Genomic DNA, 10,778 nt, shown 5'->3' with positions numbered 1-10,778 from the left:
TTTCTCCACTTATCAAGCCCCACCCACCTGGTGCCTTCCTGGTTGCTGCTCTTTTTCCCCACTTAGCAAGCCCTGCCCACCTGGTGCCTTATTGGTTGTCGCTCTTTTTCCCCACTTAGCAAGCCCTGCCCACCTGGTGTCTTCCTGCTTGTCGCTCTTTTTCCTCTACTTAAGGAGCCCTCCAGCCTCTTTTCCTTTGTAGATGGGGAGCAGGTGCAAGTGGATCTAGGTTACCTGGCCTAAGCCCCGCCCACCCAATGCCTTCATGGTTGCTGCTCTTTTTCCCCACTTAGCAAGCTCAGCCTGTAAGGGGCCCCTAGGGGTCCCTCGCGATGTGGAAACAAGGCAATAACCATACACGAAAGGATGCGCCAGACACAAGGTTCAAATTCCCAATGCTAGGGTTTATTGCAAGCAAAATAGTCCCAATTGGCCAACTGTGGTCTCACGTCCCGCGACGTGTATTCTCTAGACCTCGAGGGACGCAAGAGAGTGAATTACGTACATCAGTTACATATATACAAAATGCATATCATACAATCAGCTATGTCATGTTTAACACCCCCCCTTTCATTAAGTTTCTTTGAACTCGAGATGATGATGGCCATTTCCGACCAGTATGACAATCATGACACTTTCGATGTCTATTCTAGTAACAATGTGCAATTTAGAAAGTGCAGAGGCATATTCTAGTAGTTGAACAGAACACGGTGCTTCTGTTCTTGGAAGCAAGCTGCACAAGGTGGAAGAGCCACATTCCAAGCGTTGCTATCTATGAGGTGCTATTCGTGTCCTGGGAGCCGACACGCTCTAAAGGGTTTTGTGAGGGGGGGCCATAAGAAGAGCATAATTCAAGCCTTTGGCTGCTTTATTCTAACATATTCTGCCACAGTACGAGACTGGCTGGCAGCTGTGAAATGATTAAATGCCCTGCATCTCTCCCTCAAGGCTACAGAGAGGGAGCGTGGGCATTCCTTTCAGGGCTACTCATGAAGAGTTTCAACGAACTCCTCAGTCCCGCGACCTTGCCCTTTCATATTCAGACAACAATGTTAACCGTTGAGCAGAGTAAGCAGAATTCGCAAGAATTACAAGCTGCAAAGCAGTTTTAGACAGAAAGCAATGAGCAATGGTTAACAAGCAAAAATGGCGATTCTTGCTACGTTTAAAATGGCCGCTTGTTCGTCAAGCATGGCTGTCTGTGTTTCTATAATTCTGTGCATCAGATGGTTGGCCTTCAGGGCTGGACTGCCCCACCGGGACACCGGGATATCCCCCGGTAGGCCTCTGGCCTGCAGGGCCCCTTTGACGTCTGAATCCTCCTGGGTAGTTTGTGTGAATTGGCTGCCTGCAGTGCCGGCTGCCACCACTGACGCCACGCTGGCGCTGCCTGTACATTTTTTTCTTCCCAGGGCTGGGCTGGGCAGCTAGGCTGTGCGCCTGCACATGAGGGCCTGGGTTGCCTCCTGGCATGGGGAACGGAAACCACACGTGCCCTGCCTGCCCCTCCACACACAATGTGGAGCGCACAGGTCAGGTGCAGGGCAGGCTGGCAGTGCGGGCCGGGAAAAGAAGTGTTTGGTGTGCACTGCCAGGGCAGTGGCAGCTGCGGTGAGGGGCCTTCTTCGCTATGGCGTGGTCAAGGTAAGCAGATAGTGACGACAGAATGAACAACGAGAAGCACATATTAACAGATGGCGCATAAGACATCTGTTCCAGACCTGTTGTTGACGGAGCTCATGTGTCCTCTTCTGCCGCATGGGCCGAGTGTTTCTTTCCCCTTGTATCTCGCAAGGCTCCGGCAACAATCAGGTCATTCATCACGAGAGACCTGTGAGCACTGCACCGGATTCGCGCACCTCTCCATTTTACTAGACAGTTGACTATGTCAAGTGTCACGTGTTGTTGTATACCTTTACACCAGTGCAGCTTGGCTGCCATATTCCCCCCCCACCACCACCACCTGCATTGGCTGGTTGTGAGTTCAGCAGGACCCCAGCAAGCCTTGGCAAGAAGCCCTCCACCCGCTCCAGAGCCCCAAGTGCCTTCCCTGCACGGCCGACACTAAACATGTCCCGCTACTGTATAGGCCTGAAGGAGAGGAGGTTGACCTTTGCCGCAACATTTGGCTAGTCAATAAAGCGGCCCTCTCCATCATCACACTGAGCTGCATTGCACACTGCCTCCCGCACAAGACGGTAAAAAACACAAAAATACAAAGAGCAGCACTTTTAAAATCACAGCAGCCGTTGTTTTATTATTTTGTTTGATAATTCAAATAGGGATGGAACAGTGCAAATGAACCTTGCAAACCAGTATGCAACAGTGCCAAGCAACAGTGAAAATCAGTACAAAATAGTGCACACTGTAAATGGAGGACTAGTTATTACCTGTGGGTTGGACTCACATGTGAATCCTTACTTTTCAAACCTTGAAGGGTGTATATGTATATGAAGCGGTTCTAGAATTGTATATTGCCAGAAAACCTTAATTTTCGCCAGACATGAATGTTGCATCGCGAGCCAAAAAAGTCCCACAATTCATCACAAAAGTAAGTCAAATATCTGCGCTTACACTAGTGCCAATTACATGAACAATGACATCATCAAGGGCTCTGCAGATAAATTATGTGCGCGGCCATAAGCACTGCGCTTGGAGAGTAAGAGTTGCTGAATTTTGGGTTGTTTGCACCGTTAAGGTAGCTCAGTGGGTTAAGAGCTTGCTTCTGTGATCTATGTGCGATCTGCAGATCGCAGGTTCAAATCCCTGCAAGGCCCACTCAGATGTTCATCTTTCTGAGTTCCATAAATGAGTACCAACTTCGGTTTCTATGATGATTGTGTGTAAATATGTTCTATATACAGCGCTTTGGTGAAAGCTCCATTTAAATAACAAATCCTTATCCTTTTTAGGATTTGCATTATAACCTCGACGTCCTTAGAACTGGGAATGTTATGTTGCATTAACATAAGCCAGTCCTTCTGCTTAGTAGAAAACCTCAGCATGACTAAGCAACAGTATTCTTTTTAGTGAATTGAGCTGGGTGGGTGATCTGGTCTCATGACAAAGCATATCCATTTGACTCCAGGAAGCACGCATCACAGCCTTCAGCTGGGCCCTTGTTCATGGCATGTCATGACATGATAGCACACGCAGAACATGGCCTGCGTCCTTGTAACGAGTGTCCCATTCACATATGCTGCCTGTGTTAAATGGCACGCATATTCCTTCATTCGAACATGCAGACACGTGTCAGTGTATGCACATGGTACACATTGCATGCTCTGCAGCAATGCACTGTTTGGGGAGCTCAGATGCATGCGCAGGTTTTGTTGAGCGCATATTCATGCTATGCGCTGTATAATGTAGTGGTGAGCACTGCATGCTCTGCAGCAATGCACTGTTTGGGGTGCTCAGATGCATGCACACGTTGTGTTGGGCGCATATTCATGCTATGCGCTGTATAATGTAGTGGTGCACACTGCATGCTCTGCAGCAATGCACTGTTTGGGGAGATCAGATGTATGCGCAGGTTTTGTATAGGCGCATATTCGTGCTATGCGCTGTATAATTTAGTTCAATGCATGAGTATGGCTCACACAGTGGGGGTCCTCCAGTCGTGTCCAATGTGTACCACTCAAATATACACTGCTGTGTGCAAAACCACAGCTGTGTAGTATGTGTACCACGCAGATGTAACATACCACTCTCAGTTATAGAATACAAGACTTGTTGTTAGGCAGAATTGCATGCAGTACCCTCTGGGACCACCACACACAATTAGGACTACAGGTGTAAGCAAGACCAACGTTTGGTATAAGTCTGTACCACGCAGTTTGTTGGTAGCGAGCTGAGCAGCCAGGCTTATCTCAAGAGTGAATGTGAGCAGTACACGTAGTTACACAGAGGGCTTTCAATTGCAGTGGTTCAAGTAGACACTTATACTTAAGGTTTCTTGGTAAAACACTTATTCATTTATTGCACAATCATTTATAAAACATTTCACTAGAAGAAGACTACTTAATTTTATATACCAATACATTTCAATACAAAACTCTAAGTTTATGAGACAGTTTGAGCTTCCCTGAAAAAGGAGCCAAATGGCAGTGCAGTTACTTAGCAGTGAGCAAAAAGGACAAAAGTAAGTCGTATAGATTACATATACTTTATAGGCAGTGCAAATAGTTTCAGTTCACCAGTACAGTTCAATTCAAGTCAATAGGCCGGGCCAAAGTCAATGAGCTAGTGTTCTGGATAGGAAAGAGCAGTTCTGGTATCCAACACTGTGCTACCGGTCAAGTGGCACAGCGAGTAGAGCGCTTGCTTTGACATCTGTGCAGAGCTTGCTGACACAGGTTCAAATCCCAGCAGATCAAACTCAGCCTTTCATTCTTCCGAGATTGATAAATGAGCACCACACACCGTGGGTTATAATAAGCAGTGCTCAGATACCTGAGGGTTCATAGCACTATATAAATGTGAAATTATTATTATTATTAAAGTCTTTGCAAAAGTTTTCATTAGTAGTTTAGGTGAAAAAGAATCATTTGTGGGGTCACACGCTGATTAGGCCTACGAGTTGGGAGAATTTCACGAACTTTCACTGCGAGAGTGGTGTTCTCTCAATCGGGTTGGCACAGTACCTTTGTATGAAGAAAACAAATGTTGCTGAAGTCGTGGTTCCTGGCAGTTCCTGCAGATCTCGCTGTTCCTGAGCCTCAGCCGCGGGGACAAGAGGGAGGACATCTGGGGACTCCTGCACTGCACAGGATCATTGAAGAAAGCAAACAAAATGGAGTCACTTCATTTCCAGTAGCTGTAGATTCAAGAACCCGAGCTGGTGTCCCTCTCCCTGGTTAAACCTAACCAGCCTTGAGAATGGTATCAAGGTGTCTTATGAGTTAATTGGTCCCACCAACTCAAAAGAAGAAGCTGTCCTTGAAGGAGCTTCTCTGTCGAATGGAGTTTGGCAATTCGGACCTGCAGCAGGACTTCACCGGGAAAACCAACGGTCCAGTGGTTGCAGCAGCCGTCCTCTTCCAGCTCGTCTTCGGTTCTTTCATTCCAGTGGTCGACTCTGCCTTCCAGTCCACGAGACTCGCCTTTTAAACAGTTTTCTCCCGTACATTCCAGCCCAGCTGTCACTCACCCAGCAGGGTGGCTTTCCTTGCCGGACAGTCAGCCAGCCAGCCAATGACGCCAGCGTGCATTTGGGTCTCCTAGGACCAAGCACAGGGAGTTTCGGGCACCTGCCTCGCTTTCTGCCCACCCCAGACACTCAGACGCCAAGGGCGGACTTCAGTCCTGAAGCTTGCCAAAGGCACACAAACAAAGGGACCAAACCTGGTTTGGCGCGCAGAGACAAACACTAGAAGGACCTTTCCAAAAAGAAATGGCAAAAAATAAAGACAGGGACCTGTTTAAACAAAGGGGCTTAAGGCGCCATCTTGAAAAACATGGCTCCCGTGATTTTTAGCTACTGGTGTTCTCGGTCGGGAAAAATCATGGTAGTTCTTTGTAAAACCACTGCCACCAGCCTTTTCAATAGGAAAGGGTAGCATTTGAGTGCTACATGAGTTTTTAGACACAGGGGATACTAGGTAATCCCTCCAGCACTCCATTGTAAGATGGTGTATGCTGGGTCTAGGAATTTGGAAAAGCCTAGTAAAGTCAATTTCACTTCACATTTTCTGGGAAACAGTCGTTTCGGTTTTACACTTTTTTTAAATGTGATGTTTGTTTTATTAATGGTGACATTTAATATTGTGTGTTTCTTTTGAATAAATGATACATTTATATTTTCACAACCTATGACTTGGTTCCTATTTGGTCCATGGACCGAGGTTTGGTAGAAAGGATTGAGTTTATACTGGAGAATGACGGCTGGCCCCTTTTTTGTCTTTTATTGTCTAGAAGGCTTCAGTGGAGTTAGGTCCAGGCGTCGTTAAACTACTCCTCTAGTCTCTCATTGTTAGTTGAAACAGTAGTTTATCCCAGAGAAGGTACTTAAACCTTTGGGAAGTCTAAAAGACATCCCTGTGACACTGTACTGAGGGTGCTATGTAACACACATGAAAAGATGATGCCTATGGAGTTGTCTAAAACTCCATAATCAAAGAACACAAATGTAAAACACACATCAAAACACACACAAAACTCAAAACACATGAAAGAGTGGGAAAAAAAGGCTCACACTCTTTCTAGGTAAAAAAATCAAGTCCTCAAAATCCAGCAAAGTTGCTGGGGGTCTCTAAGGTGAAGGGAATTAGCACATTTATAAGAATTCTCCCTAACACTCGTCTGTATTCAGTGAACTCAAGTGGTCAAACAGTTTACCAATGAGACATGGGAGGGGTGTACCACTGAGACATCTTGTCAGTCTAGAAACATGGATACCTCTACTTTGTGACCGCAAACGTATTTTGGTGGCCGTGGGCCAACCGTCTCATGCATGATGTGACAGAATATAGGTTTTCCAGCTTGCCAATGAACGGCCATTTTGTAGTAACAAATATCGCCATTTTGTTTTCTAACCATTGCTCATTGCTTTCTGTTCCTATTGCTTCGTAGTATATTTTCCGCTTACACTGCTCGACTGTGGAACATTGTTGTCGGTATGTGAAAAGGACAAGGCCGCAGGGCCGTGAGGATAACAAGAGTTCGTTGAAACGAAACATAGGCAGCGCCAGGAAGAATGCCTGGCTCCCTCCCGAATGTAGCCTTGAAGCAGAGCTGCAGGGCATTTAATCATTTCGCAGCTGCCAGCCAGTCTTGTTATATGGTAGAATATGTTAGAATAATACAGCTAAAGGCTTGAATTATGCTTTTCTTACGGCCCCCCTTTGCTGAGCCCTGCTAGAGCGTGTAGGCTCCCAGGACACGAATAGCACCTAATAGATAGCAAGGTCTGGAATGCAACTCTCCCCCCCCATATGCAGCTCGCTTCCAAGAACAGAAGCGCTGTGTTCTATTCAACAACTGAAAGATGCCTTCGCACTCACAAATTGCAAATTGTTACTAGAATAGATGTTTGAAGGTGTCATAGTTGTCAGAGATGTCCATCATCACACCAAGTTGAAAGAAACCCAATAAAAGGGTGGTGTTAAACATGTCATAGCTGATTGTTTGATATGCATTTTGTATATATGTAACTGATGTACGTAATTCACTCTCTTGCGTCCCTCGAGGTCTAGAGATACACGTTGCGGGGCGTGAGACCGAGTTAGCCAACTGAGACTTTTGCTTTGCAATAAACCCTAGCTTTGGGAATACAACCTCGTGTCTGGCGTATCTATCGGGTGTGGTGACTCGTCTTGTTTCCATAGATGTTAGGGACCCCCCCCCCCTTGTTCCATTGCATAACGTAATTGAGTAAGACGGAGAACGGCGAGGACGGGACGATCGAGCCGGGATCAAGAGGTGTTTGGGGCGCCCTGTAAAATTGATGAGAGACTCCTTTGCAGATCTGCACACATCTGATCCCTGATCGACGTGCCTGGCTAGAGAACAAGGAGGCGAGGGTCCCAAAATGAGGCGGAAGCCAAGAAACGCAGACACAACGTCATTTGGTGCGTCCGTATACAGACGATTTGATCTATCAGGTGAGTCATTCCCCGATTCAAAGTAATCCTGATATTGGTTGAGAGTTGACTTTGCAAAATCAAACGCCCTAGGTAAGGTTGATTAAAGAGCGGGAAGTTGAAACATGCCTGGGGTATTGTCCACCTTAGCAGGGTTTTTCCGCTGTGGTAGACAATCTTAGGAAGATGGCCAAATTGTACCACCTGGGGGAACGCCGGCGTATGAGACGTATGTGAAGTATGGAGTGGGTGCGATAATATTCTGTGAGACTTGGCATAGGCAAACCAGAAAGGAACAAGACCATCAGTGGCCGATTAATGGTAGTTTTGAGATAGTGAGAATAGATAACTTGGAAAGGGTGTTGATAAGAAAGAAAGCACGTCCTGCAGCATTTGAGACTATTAAAGACTGGAGAAAGGAAGCAATGCTCCAATTTAAAAGCAGAGCGAAGCATGCGCGCAGGCATAAATCGAAAGGTGAAGTAACGGAAGAGAAAGAAGAGGAGGAGTGGACTGAGAGTCTAAGAAGGGCAGGTAGGTGTGACCAGTTGAATATAGAAAAAATATATCCACAACGAGAATTACACATAGCAGATGAATTGATAGAAAACATATGGACCCATACAAAACAAGGCCCAAGATCAGAAGTGAGGCCAGACACATCAGTAGCTATTGCCCAAACCCCGCCCGTAGCCCAAGCTCTCCCTCCGGTAGCTCAAGCCCTCCCACAGCCACAGACCGCGCATGTAGCACTTCCTATTAGCCAACCAGGCCCACAACAGACACTCCCTGTTCCCATTGTCTCATCCGCACCTCCCGCCTCAGACACACACTCGGTACCGTCCGTTCCTCCCGGGGTTAAAGTTGAAACCGCGGGGGCAAGAGGCGGGACTGACCAATGGGGATGCACGAGGGTAACTTGCAGCGCGATCAGCAAAGAAAGGAAGGTGGAATTGCAGCAACAGGCAGAGATGTATATAGACAGGAATGATGGAACGGCAGCATTGGCTTTGATGTATGACTTCCGAAGAAGCAACGAAAGACAGGTAGTGTTGGAATGCATGGGTGAATATTTGGTGGAGAAATGGAAACAGTTATTTGGGAAATTACCACCGCAGCGTTTGTTAGATTTGAATGCATTAGCATGTTGTAGGAAGAGAGATGAAGAAGTGAGAGAACATGTATATGGACTCTTTGAACTTAAAGATGAATTAGATAATGATTATGCCGAAATGTTTTCTACACCTGGGTACAGGAGTAAGGATATCGGGAGACATCGGAAGGGAAAAAAGGGGTCACATAATAAACGGCAGCAGTCACCATCACCGGGGCAGAAGGAGATGGTGAACGAATTATCGTTGCTAAAACAGATGGGGGCAGACTTGAAAGAATGTCTATTGAGAACACAGGTACTACTACAACAAGTAGTAGGACATGATGTAGGGAGAGGGAACGCACAGGAAGGAGTAATTTGAATATGCATGGGGGTACAGTGGGACCAAATCAGTGTGCATATTGTAAGGAGGAAGGACGTTGGCGAGCGCAATGTCCGCATCTACAGAATAGAAATGGGTCTGGTCAGAGGAGACAGCATAGAGGACACCCAGGAGCAAATGGACCAAATAGGAATAGTATGCAGCAGCATCACAATAACGGAGGTAATCAAAACCAAGGCCAAAACCAAAATGCCCCAAACCAGAGTCAGGGACAGCAAAATCAACAGTATGGAAACCAGAGTGGGGGAAATAGAGGAAAGAGTGGGAGCGCTTTTGATACACAACCAAACACGTATTACAGTAATAGTAATGATTACATATCGGACGATGTGTTATTTCCCCAACATGACAGCCCAGGAAAGGGGTCGGATCCAGTGTCTATTCCCATGAATCAGAGAGGACCCTACGTAGAAATGAGAGTCGGGAATGAGGAGCACCGCTTTCTTGTAGATACAGGAGCGCAGAAGTGTTCAAAAGACCCCCACTTGGTTCCGGATATACCACTGTCAGGGCAAAAGAATGTTTCCGTAGGGTTCGCAGGTACGCCAGTCATAAACCCAGTGTCCAAACCAGTCCAAGTTACAATAGGACCATTCACTGAACATTGTCCTTTCCTTTTAACAGAAAATTGTGGGGAAAACTTGTTGGGATTAAATTTGTTGAAAAAATTAGGTTCCGTTATACATTGCACGGTAGATGGAGTGTTCCTAACGATTTGCCACACGATGCCCCTGTGTCAGAATTCATGTCTGAAACTTTACCAGGAGAACTAAGTTAAGTGCCAACCTGTATATGGGCAATGCATGACAATGATGTAGGATGCTTAAAGATAGAGCCAGTAAAGATCATTTTGAAAGAAGGTTTTACCCTACCGCAAATTCCCCAATACAGAATTTCGGCTGAAGGTGAGAAAGGATTGAAGAGTATTGTTACAGATTTGGTAAAATTAGGGGTAATCGAGGAAATTACAGGCAGTACATGCAACAGCCCGATTCTTCCAGTTTATAAAAAAGGAGGCAATGAAGTACCATACCGTTTTATAATTGATTTGCGCGCATTAAACAAGGTAGTAGATCCACAATTTCCTTTAGTGCCAGATGTCACTACAACATTGACAATGATACCTGTTTCAGCAGAATATTTTAGTGTAATGGATTTGAAAAATGCGTTCTTCAGCATTCCAGTGGACAAGGACAGCAGATATTTGTTTGCGTTCACATTAGGAGGACGATCATTTACATTCACGCGGATTCCGCAAGGTTACACGGAAAGTCTGAGTATTTACAGTAGAGCATTAAAAGAGCAGCTAGACATGCTAGAATTACCTGTGGGTTGTGTACTCTTGCAATACATAGACGATCTATTGTTAGCTGCTGACACAGAGGAGATTTGTAAAGAAAGCACTGTATTACTACTGTCACACCTAGCGGCACATGGCCATAAAGCTAGTTTGAAGAAATTTCAATATAATCGAAAGGAGGTGGCCTATTTGGGCTACCTACTTTCGAAAGAAGGTAGAAAGGCTAACGCCAGAACGCATAGAAAATATTTCTTGTATGCCTATTCCAAAGACACAAAATGGAGTCAGAGCCATAATAGGCATGGCTTCATATTGCCGACAATGGATTGGTAATTGTGCGTTAATTGTGAAACCGATGGTGAATTTGACAAAGAAAGATGCGGTTATGCCGTTACAGTGGGA

The sequence above is a fragment of the Ambystoma mexicanum genome, chromosome 1p, assembly GCF_040938575.1.
Source record: "Ambystoma mexicanum isolate Mex_15411 chromosome 1p, UKY_AmexF1_1, whole genome shotgun sequence".
Classification (NCBI taxonomy): Eukaryota; Metazoa; Chordata; class Amphibia; order Caudata; family Ambystomatidae; genus Ambystoma; species Ambystoma mexicanum.
This window is presented reverse-complemented; position numbering follows the sequence as displayed.